Raw genomic sequence first — 12,293 nt, 5'->3', positions numbered from 1 at the left:
GGCTGAGAATTTGGCATTTTTTTCTGATCTAGAAGTTTGCCATGGAGGAAATGCATCTGGAGGCACAGTGGGTTTTTCCATGGGAGAAGCAGTGTCTGGTGAAGGCTTACAGCCCCTTCAGGTGCCTGGATGTGAGGAGTTGAAGAATGAACAGAAGGGAGTGCCCCTCACTCAAGGACTAGTGTTTAGGAGTGTCAAATCAGGTTTCCTTCAAAGGAAGAAGACTTCAGTTTCATCTTGAGATATTAGGCTAGACCATAGAAGGGAATTTTACTAGTAAGAAAAGCTGTGTGAAGCTATTTGTTATCTCAGGGAGAAATTGTGTAACCAAAATGGAGGTGCTTTACAAGATGGTGGCCATGGTTAACAATATCTACAACATTTTCCTGTTCCTAGCTATTTGCCTATATGTGTCTCTTTCTTTCCTTGTATCTTCAGTTGTACTCTATTCCCATGAATTCTTCTAATTCTATAAATCATATAAGGGTCAATACATTTGTTAATAATTTCAAAACACATAGTTGCATTTTTATTGCAAAAAAACCTGTGACCATTGTTGATTGATCCCAGTAAATACATGGAAATTATATATCTAGATTTTATTGGAAAATTTCCTCTAACTGAATCAACTTAACTATTAAATCCTATATTACAAAAAATGAACTTAATCTGCCTTTTGACCTGGTTAATTTTTCATGTTTTGTTTATTATTGCTTTTTAAAAAAATCTTCTCTTTACTCCCTATTTTTACAAAATTGAGTATTACTATGTAGTCTGATTCCTGGAACTCACTATGTAGACCAGGCTCCACGTTAGAGATTCTCCTCCTTTTGCCTCTTGAGTATTGGTACTAAAGGCATGTGCCACTACACCTGGCTTATTTTTAATATTTATGTCATTTTCCCAATCTTAAAGCCACTGATGTGTATCCCCCTCCTCTCCTCTGTTCCTGTGTTCATTTTCCCTTTTTTTCTTTCTCTTCATTACTCTTCTATTCCTTAGTCTCCTGTCCTCTTCTCTCTCCTCTCTACTTTTCTCTTCTCTCCCTGTCTCCCTTCCTCTCCGCACTTTGTTTCTTTCTTCAGACTCTAGAAGTAAGTTAAGTCACTCAAAATTGCATTTCTCCCAAGTATATGCTAATTCGAATGAAACTCCTACTCTATAGTTTTCCTAATGAAGACCTTATTTTAGCATCTCTATAGACTTAATCAACATCTTCTCATCACTCCACCACCTTTCCACTTAAGTAACTTATTAAGATATTTAATTTTATCATCTCTTAGTTATAACAAGATCCTCCAAGTGCAATAGTTCTCTTTCACCTTACCTTGCAACATTTTGACCTGAAAATTATTTTCAGCTTAGAAATTCTCATTTTCCTAGATTTGATTAAGTCCTCACTTTACACTGATCAGCATTCTATGATGAATCTCCCAACGAAGACCCACCTAAGCCTTTCTTCTTCTGTTCTCTATCTATCTTATATGTTGTTATTAGTTACTAGAGCAAATTTTATTTTTTCCTTTCAAGCCATGCTTAAAGAAACCATGTGAGTCTTAGGATAGAGGAGTGTGAGGAAAGAAATGTTCACAAGATGGCAGTAGAGGAGCACACAACAGTGTTATTAATAAAACTGTCCTTTGCTCACAATAACACCCAGAAACCATGTTTTTCCCATTAATTTTATTTTTATTTATTCACTTTATATTTCAACTGCTCACTGGCCTACCTCCTCCTGGTTCCTCCCCACCCCCATCACACAGCCCCTCCGCCACCCCCTCTCTGTTCTCCTTTGAGAGGATGAAGGCCTCCCTGAATACTCCCTACCCTGGCACATCAAGCCTCTGCAGGTCTAGGTGCATCCTCTCCCACCAAAAAATTTTTTAAATTAAACTAAACTTACATTTATTCATTTATTTACTTATTTATTAATAGAGTCTCTTTATGTAGCTCAGGCTGTCCTGGAATTTTCTATGTATAACAGGGTGGTGTTGAATTAAGAGAGCTGCCTGCCTCTGCCTCCTAAGTGCTGGTATTAAAGGGGTGGACCACCACACAAGTTTTAAAATTTTAATTGTTTTAGATTTACTATTTATTATCAATTTGTGTGTGTGTGTGTCCCTGTGAAGGCCAGAAGAGTGCACTGAATCTCCTGGAGTAGAAATTACAGGTGGTTTTACTCTATCTGATACGAGTGATAGAATCTGAGCTTGGGTCTTCTTAACCTCTGAGCCATCTCTCCTGCCTCTTTGTACATTTAACTTGAACTTTTGGTAAAATAGTAGTTTGAAGAATACTTATAGAATGATTCACTAATTCTAAACTCCTAGGATAAATCCAATCTGTGTGTTTAATTGGTTGAATTTAATTGAGTTACAAAAATTCTCATAAAAATAAAATTCTCATCGAAGAAGAGAATGTACAGATGAGAAGGAAATTGACAAGGAACTGTTAAGGATTTTCAGTATTTATACTAATTCACTATACTAATGGAAGAGAAACTGCATTTGGGAAACCAGTCAATGGTAGATCAGTTTTTGTAGGATAGTTTAAAATCACTAAGTATTTTCTCCTTTTGTCTCTCTCGATATAGGAAAGGATTATTTGCCCTTCCGAATGCAGTGTTCATCCTTTTAAAACTGTTAACTGCCTCTATACAGGAATGTAGTAACTAAGAATGAAGCTACTTTTATTCACAGATACTAAGACTTACAATGTAGAAAATCTTGAAGGGTGAACAATAAAAACTGTCTTGAACTAACATGAATATAAGAAAATTTTCAGTTACATGGTTAAAATAAAAAATGCTTTTCATATATCAACAAAGAATAATTGAGTTGTGTTTCAAAATAAGAGCATATTACTATTTAAAGCAGTTAAATGTAAACCTAACAAAACATGTTCAAGGGTTATGTGAAGGAGACTGCAGAGCCGGGCGTGGTGGCGCACTCCATTAATCACAGCACTCGAGAGGCAGAGACAGGCAGATTTCTGAGTTTGAGGCCAGCCTGGTCTACAAAATGAGTTCAGGACAGCCACAGCTATACAGAGAAACCCTGTCTTGAAAAACAAACAAACAAACAAACAAAAAGAAAGAAAGAAAGAAGGAAAGAAAGAAAAAAAGAGACTGCAAAATTCCGATGAAACAGATTGAAGAGTACATAAACAATAAAATCATATTCTGTAATTCATGCTGTTAAAATTTTAATTGTCCCACAGATCCCTAAATGAAAGAGTCAACAGAGTGTACGTACCTGCCAATTATAAAAGTAGATGAATTATATGTGATATGATTAGGGCAGTTGTACAGTGCTCAACTACATGCTGCAGAGGCTGAGAACTAGGTTCGAAATCCAGGAAGGATGACTTTGCACTCTCAGTCTAATGTGTAAAGCCTTGAAGAGTTGAGTACATGCTGAATATCTGGATATCTGGACTCTAATGTCAGCAGTGGCAACAGCAATAGAAAAAGTCACTGGGAAAAGAAAGGTAGCTTGTATCTTGCTTCATCTCACTTCTTCATTGGAGCAGTTTACACTGTTGATAATCTCACCCTTATTCAGGGCAGGGGCTTCCTTTCTATTCACTGTCTGACATATTAACCCTATCTGAAAAACTCTTCACAGGCATTCAGTTGCAGTGCAAAAATTCTTGGCATCTTTACCCAGCAGATCTATTATCACACTAGCTCTTTACAGCTTGATCATTATAAATTCACTATAATCTTAAAAAAAAAAAACCCACCAAGTTATTTTCTAAATAACTAACCAAATGAAGTTTATATGAAAGAAGAAAATGAACAGAACAACCAGTTCAGTATTAAAAGAGAAAAGTAGAATACTGACACAGAAAGGTTTAATAAATAGGTACATCAATCAGTGACACACAGCATTGATGAAGACTTTTAAAAATCAATGGAAAATAATAGGGTCCAAAATACACCATGTTAGTAGAATTGATTAATTTTTGACCGAGGAGGAAAGACATTGTCACAGAGGAAAAGATTGCCTTTTCTCAGCATATGGCTTTGGTAATGTCTATATTCACATCCATATATTTTTTTAAAAATCTTGGTGTATACCTACTTCTTTAAAAAATGAACTCAAAGAAGAATATGAGAACAGGAAAATCACAGATAACATCTATACATCTACTGCTAAATCTAATACATCTAGTGCATAGGTATTCTTTTTGTCTATAAACCCAGAGAAGTGGTATTTAAAAGTATATTTCATAAATTATTAAAACGGTTAAGTATAACCTTGCATGATATCTGATCCCCTCACCAAATATTTTAAATGCAAAATTAGCATCTGAACTACTTTACATAAGGCTTAGTTCATTTAGAACAAAACTTTCTAATTCATAAAATAAATTTTCATGAATCTACGAACTTAAACATTGACTACCTAAATCTTAAGATTGTAAACATGTTTATAAGAAACCCACATCCGATAGAGGGTTAATATCCAAAGTATTTAACAAATTCAAGAAGTTAATCACCAAAAAAACCAAAACAATCCAATAAAAAATGGGGTATATATCTAAAGTGAGAATTCACAATTGAGAAATTTTGAATGGCTGAGAAGCACCTAAAGTAATTTTCAAAGTCCTTAGTGATCAGAGAAATCCAATTTAAAATGATCCTGAAATTCCACCTTACACCAATCACAATGGCTAAGATCAAAACCTCAGGTGACAACACATGTTGGAGAGGATTTGGAGAAAGAGGAACACTCCTCCACTGCTGGAGGATTGCAAAGTGGTACAACCACTCTGGAAATCAATCTTGAGGTTCCTCAGAAAACTGGAAATAGATCTACCTGAGGACCCAGTTATACCACTCTAGGGAATATACCCAAAAGATGCCCCACCATACCACAGGGGCACTTGTTCCACTATGTTCATGCAGTATTATTTGTGATATCCAGAAGCTGGAAACAACCCAGATGTCCCATGATACAAGAATGGATACAAAAAATGTGGCTCATTTACACAGTGGAATACTACTTAGCTATTAAGAATGAGGACATGCTGAGTTTTTCAGGCAAAAGAATGGAACTGGAAAATATCATCCTGTGTGAGGTAACTCAGACCCAAAAGGACTTGCATAGTATGCACTCACCAATAAGTGGATATTAGCCGAAAAAAAAAAGTATAGAATACTAAGATACAGTCCACAGAACTAAAAAAGATCAAAAAGCTGAAGTGCCCAAGGGAGGATGCCTCAGTCCCACTTGGGAGAGAGAAGAAAGCAGTCACAAGTGGGGAGGGAGGGAGGGACCTAGGAGGGAAAGTGGATGGGAGGGGGTGGTTTATAGGGGGGAGAAGGGAACCTGAACTGCTCTTGGGTGAGGGAAAAAACCTGAAGCCCTGAGGGCAAGCAGAAGCAATGGAAACAGGCAACCTTGGGAAACAAGAGGTTGGGGGCACCCTCCAGAATGCACCAGAAACCTGGGAGGTAAGAGACTCTAAGGACTCAAAAGGAGGGATCTTAGATGAATGCACAACAATAGGAAGAGGGATCTTATAGAGCCCACCTCCAGCAGGAAGACAGGACATCAAGTGAGGGATGGGATTGCCATTCCACAATCACAACTCTGACCCACAATTGTTCCTGTCTGAAACAATTACAGGGATGGAAACGGGAAGGAGCCTGAGTAAAAGAAGGTCCAGTAGACAGGCCCAAAGTGGGATCCAGCTCAAGGGGAAGTCCTAAGTCCTGACAGTATTACTGAGGCTATGGGGTACTCACAAAAAGAGGCCTATCTATCGTGACTGCCTTCCAAAAGACCCCACAAGCAGCAGAAAGAGTCAGATGCAGATATTTGCACCCAACCAATGGACAAAAGCCGCTGACCTTTTTGTTGAATTAGGGCAGGCTGAAAGAAGCTGAGGAGAAGGGTGACCCTATAGGAGGACCAGCAGTCTCAATTAATCGGAACCACGAGATCTCTCAAACACTGGAACCCCAAACAGACAGCTGGTATGAGGCCCACAACACATATACAGTAGAGGACTTCTGGGTCTGTGTTCATTCACAGATGATGAATGTAACCCTTAAGAGACTGGAGTCCACAGGGGGTTTAGAGTTCAGGCGGGGTGGGGGTGAGGACATCCACGTGGAGTCAGGGGGAAGGAGGTACAGGATGTGGAACAGTCTGAGGGTGGATCGGGGTGGGGGAAATAACATATAGAGTGTAAAAAATAAATTAAGTAAAAGAAAAAGGATAAATTTTATTTTTTAAAACAGTCAATGATACTACACTTGATCTTAGCCAAAAGGCCGAGAAGCGATAAAACAGTCAATGATAATAAAACCCTAAATACCCATAAAATGTTTTGTTAGTCAACTATATTGATATACATGTAAATCCTTTGATTAGATTTGATAAAAACAATGGATGTGTTTTAGAAAATTAACCTACAGGGTGTTTTTTCCATAGAAAGGGGAACAAAACAATCATGGGAGCTAATATGGACAAAGTGTGGAGCGGAGACTGAAGAAAAGGCCATCTAGAGACTTCCCAATCTGGGGATCCACCCCATATAATGTAACCAAATGCAGACACTATGGTGCATGCCAAGAAGTGCATGCTGACAGGAGCGTGATATAGCTGTTTGCTGGGAGGCTCTGTCAGAGCCTGACAAATATAGAGGTGGATACTCACAGCCAACCACTGGACTCCCCAATGGAGAAGTTAGAGAAAGGACTGCAGGAGATGAAGGGGTTTGCAACCCTTTAAGAAGTACAACAATATCAACAAACCAGACCTGCAGAGCTCCCAGGGATTAAACTACCAACCAAGAGGTACACATGGAGGGACCCATGACTCCAGATGTATATGAAGCAGTTGATGGCCATTTCAGGCATCAATGGGAGGAGAGGCCCTTGTGTTCTGTGAAGGCTGAATGCCCCAGTGTAGGGGAATTCGAGGATGGGGAGGTGGGAGTGGGTGTGTAGGTGGGGAAACACACTCATAGAAGCATGGGGAGGGGAGATGGGATAGGGGTTTTCCAGGAGGGGAGGCAGGGATCAGGAAAGTGGATAACATTTGAAATGTGAATAAAGAAAATATACAATACAATTAAGAAAAAAATAAGTTATACAAAACAAAAACCCAACCCTCCCAAAAAACAAACAAACAAATTAACCTTTACATGGTTATGATAAATGTAAGATTTTCATGAAGAGTGTGATACAAACAAAACGATAACTATACATACATATACATTTGCCAAATATCTTTATATTACTTTTCCATTTCATAATGGGAATTACAGAAGATCCTACCCCACAAACAGTAGAATACATAATGTAGGGAAGCTTACTTCATGCAGTTCTTTAAAATGGTTATTTATTTAGTATGGCTAACACAGTATAGTATTTCTTGAAGATAAATTTATCTAACAGTTGTGTCATTTATGTGTAAAAACTATTTTCTACCTGATTGAGTCTTTCCCCAAACAAAACAAAACAGATTTCTCCTTAAGTTTCTTATCTTGACCAGTTTAAGACCAGAAAGACAAAAACAGGATGAAAAGAGAAAGCAGACTCCAGGATCGCTAACTTATTTTGCCTGAGTTTCAAATACAGTTTCATGTGTATTTATTTGAAATATAAATATCTTGTTAGGAAGCAAGAGCTTTCTAAATTTTGTTGGCTCAAAATATATAATGCAATAGGTAATATCAATTAAAATGAAAGATATAAAATGTTATGAATACAACATATATTTTGGTAAGAATATTAAAAGCATAATTTTAGATGAGAGGGCAGTTGATTTGTAGATTTTAAGGTAAAGGATTGTTCTAATAAACATAAAGAGATTGGATAAAACTGAGTTTATGTGTATCACAAAATGGTTTATAAAAGTTAAAACTTGAAAATAGTGTATTGAGTCAGTGAGATTGCTCAGTGGGTAAAGGTAATGGCAGACTGAATTTGATCCTCAGACCTCAGAACTGACCTCCACACATATGCTGTGTCACCCAATTCCCTAGACGCACACACACACACAGACATACACACAAACATACACACACACACACACACACACACACACACACACACACATACATACACACACACACAAGAGTAAATGTAAAAGTATTATAATTCATAAAAACTTGCTTAAAGAGCAAGGATTTTATGTTTCATTAATATACATGTATATGATTCTAAATAGAAAACTCTGTATTAAAGGAATAAAGGTTTGTTTTAAGATATTTGTCAAGCTTCACTTTAGTGTTATAGAACCAAATTTTATTCATTCGTCAATACTGCTGTAACAGAAGCTCTGGTTGCTTAATAATCATAGTTAGAGGTCCAAATCAATGAGGATATAGAGTCTAAAAGGGATATCAACATTTTGGCCATTGCTTCAGGTCAACAGATTACCAAGGGAGCAGGGAAAAATAGGATGTCTCTGAGAGTCTTACAGCTTCAGTAAATCAGCTGTCTTCCTAATCTGAGAGGCCAAGGAGTGAGGTCTCAAAGAAAGACCTGACTACAACCAGTACACCATTCACATGATTGGAACCATCACAGAAGTAAATGTTTTCAATGCTTTCAAGGAAAGCCATGTTTAACAAGCACCTCACCCATACAAACAAAAGGCACAACTTTTAAGAAATTAACAGAACCTACAAAAAAAGAGGGCAGATTTTAGCATTTAGATATCTCAATACAGCACCAGTTAAAGATTCGATTCCTGTTTTGTTGTCAGTTCTTGGAAGTGTCATGGACAAAAGTCTAATCTTTCTGTGAGCCTTAGGTTCTAGCAACCTGGAAATGTTAATTTCCTATCTGTGGTTTTAGCTTTTTACAATCCCCAAATGTCCACACATTTCTTCTTTTCTCTTTCTACTCTAATTTTTAAGTCTATTGTACTTATCCGTCGAGCCATTTCACTCCTTTCACTTACTTGTGTGCTTGAAGCCCAGTTCCAGTCTTCAGATTGTTGCTCTAGAGAGTAATTGGAGGTGGACATGCACCTTCCTCCAGCGTGCTAGGCTGTTGTCCATCTGCAGAGGCTCAGATAGGGCTCTATGAGGTCAGAGACTGAAATCACACTCAGAACCAGGCACCTCCCTTTTCCTTCCTGTTGCTCCCTGTTCACAGAGGTTTCGTTTCTTTCTTGGGTCTGATGTGTAAGTTCTTGTAGCTAAATATGGACTGAGGAAGATTTATGTGAGTTTTAGAGAAAAAATGAACAAACAATAAAACAAACAAAGAAAAAAAACAAAAATGACCCAAATCAGCCTAGCTGCCAATCTTAGTAGCTGCCAAGTGGGGACAGGGTGTGGATAAAAGGATGATAGCAATTCTTTCAGAATCAGAGTTTTCTTTAAATTGGTTATTTTATGTATTTACATTTCAAATGTTATCCTTATTTCCAGTTTCCCAAAACAAGCCCCCTATCCCCTCTTCCCTCCCCCTGCCTCTATGAGGGTGCTCTCCTCTACTCCTGCCTCAGTGGCCTAGCAAGAGACTGTAGCCAGTGAGCTGCTTCTCTAGACCTACATAGTGCTGTTTCACAAATCCTAAAACTTGCTATGGTACAGCAGCTTCTTTATCTGTTGACCAGTTAGTTGCTGGAATTGTTTATGTCTGGGATTCTTATCAATAATATTATTACAAATATTTGTGTACTTATGATTAGTAGACATTTATTTTCATCTCTCATCATATCTAAAATATAGTGGCAGGACGACATGGTAAATAGATGTTTACTTTCAAATACTGACATGGCATTTTCTGAAATGACTGAACCATTTGTTATCTTCACAGGCAATGCATGCAAATTGGCCATGTGCCGCCCACTGCTGCCACCCATCAGCCCTCACTGCTTCTACTGGTTGTTTGAATGGGCTTGATATGAACTTACATGGTGGTTTGAATTGGCATTGTTGTGGGATTATTTGAATATATTTTCATGTCCTTAGTAATTGTTAATATATCTTCTAGTATAACTTTTTTCTCAAATATTATACTTGTTTTCATTTTGGCTGTTTTTCTGGGACAGAAACCATAAGCAAAGTACACACTGACAGACACAGAATAATGTTCCCAGAAAAGCAAAACCAAAAAGAAAAGACTGCCTCAGGTGGTCTTCCTTCCTGTTCATTGAAGATCCACAGACACACAGCGATTCATAAATCAGATGAGAACTACCAAGGTTTCCAGATGGGGTTCATGGCTGTCTTCCATAATCCCAGACTAGATGACAGAAAGCATGTCTGCTCTGTTCCTCTTGGCCTCTAGATTGAACCAGAAAAAGAAAACACAGAAGTGAAAATTGACAAAACAAGAAACAAACTTATTTTTTTAAATCTTTTTATTTTTTAAATTTAATTTTATTTTTATATTAGATATTTTCTTCATTTACATTTGAAATGCTATCCCAAAAGTCCCCTAACCCCCACCCATGCCCTGCACCCCTACCTACTCACTCCCACTTCTTGGTCCTGGCTTTCCCCTGAACTGGGGCATATAAAGTTTGATAGACCAAGGGACCTCTCTTCCCAATGATGGCCAACTAGGCCATCTTCTGCTACATATGCAGCTAGAGACACGAGCTCTGGGAGGTACTGGTTATTTCATATTGTTGTTCCACCTATAGGGTTGCAGACCCCTTCAGCTCTTGGGTACTTTCTCTAGCTCCTACATTGGGGGCCCTGTGTTCCATACAATAGCTGACTGTGAGCATCCACTTCTGTATTTTCCAGGCACTTGCATAGCCTCTTAAGAGACAGCTATATCAGGATACTTTCAGCAAAATCTTTCTGGTATATGCAATATTGTCTGCATTTGGTGGCTGATTATAGGATGGACCCCTGGGAGCAGCAGTGTCTGGATGGTCCATCCTTTCTTCTTAGCTCCAAACTTTGTCTCAGCAACTCCTTCCATGGATATTTTATTTCCTATTCTAGGGAGGAATGAAGTATCCACGAGTTGGTCTTCCTTCTTGAATTTATTTTGTTTTGGAAGTTGTATCTTGGGTATTCTAGGTTTCTGGGCTAATATCCACTTATCAGTGAGTGCATATCATGTGAGTTCTTTTGTGATTGTGTTACCTCACTCAGGATGATATTCTCCAGATACATCCATTTGTCCAANGATTTCATAAATTCATTGTTTTTAATAGCTGAGTAGTACTCCATTGTGTAAATGTACCACATTTTCTGTATCCATTCCTCTGTTGAGGGNCATCTGGGTTCTTTCCAGCTTCTGGCTATTATAAATAAGGCTGCTATGAACATAGTGGAGCAAGTGTCNTTCTTACCAGTTGGAACATCTTCTGGATATATGCCCAGGAGACGTATTGCAGGATCCTCCGGTAGTACTATGTCCAATTTTTTAAGGAACCACCAGACTGATTTCCAGAGGGGTTGTACAAGCTTGGAAACCTACCAGCAATGGAGGAGTGTACCTCTTTCTCCACATCCTGGCCAGCATCTGCTGTTACATGAATTTTTGATCTTAGCCATTCTGACTGGTGTGAGGTGGAATCTCAGGGTTGTTTTGATTTGCATTTCCCCGATAATTAAGGATGTTGAACATTTTTTCAAGTGCTTCTCAGCCCTTTGGTATTCCTTGGTTGAGGATCCATTGTTTAGCTCTGTACCCCATTTTTTAATGGGATTATTTGAATTTCTGGAATTCAGCTTTTTGAGCTCTTTGTATATATTGGATATTAGTCACCTATCAGATTCACGACTGGTAAAAATTCTTTCCCAATNTATTGGTGGCTTTTTGTCTTATTGACAGTATCTTTTACCCTACAGAAGCTTTGCAATTGTATGAGGTCCCATTTGTTGATTCTTGATCTTACAGCACAGGCCACTACTGTTCTCTTTAGGAATTTTCCCACTGTGCCCATATCTTAGAGGGTTTTCCCCACTTTCTCTTTTATAAATTTCAGTGTCTCTGGCTTTATGTGGAGTTCTTTGACCCACTTAGACTTGAGCTTTGTACAAGGAGATAAGAATGGATCAACTTGCATTCTTCTACATCATAACCGCTAGTTGTGCCAGCACCATTTGTTGAAAAGGCTGTCTTTTTTCCACTGGATGATTTTAGCTCCCTTGTCAAATATCAGGTGACCATAGGTGTGTGTGTTCATTTCTGGGTCTTCAATTCTATTCCATTTATTTTCATGTTTGTCACTGTACCAGTACCATGCAGTTTTTATCTCAATTGCTCTGTAGTACAGCTTTGGGTCAGGCATGGTGATGCCTCTAGACATTCTTTTATTGTTGAGAATAGTTTTTGCTATCCTAGGTTTTTT

General features: G+C 38.1%; 1 pseudogene; it reads right to left on the bottom strand.

The window, feature by feature from the left end:
- Window positions 1-6,211: 6,211 nt before the first annotated feature.
- On the bottom strand, window positions 6,212-6,298 carry LOC115030351 (annotated as a pseudogene).
- Window positions 6,299-12,293: the final 5,995 nt, after the last annotated feature.

Source organism: Mus caroli, unplaced genomic scaffold (genome assembly GCF_900094665.2).
Source record: "Mus caroli unplaced genomic scaffold, CAROLI_EIJ_v1.1 scaffold_19933_1, whole genome shotgun sequence".
NCBI classification, from domain to species: Eukaryota; Metazoa; Chordata; class Mammalia; order Rodentia; family Muridae; genus Mus; species Mus caroli.
The sequence above is the reverse complement of the archived record's forward strand: the minus strand, read 5'-3'. Positions and strand labels throughout refer to the sequence as shown.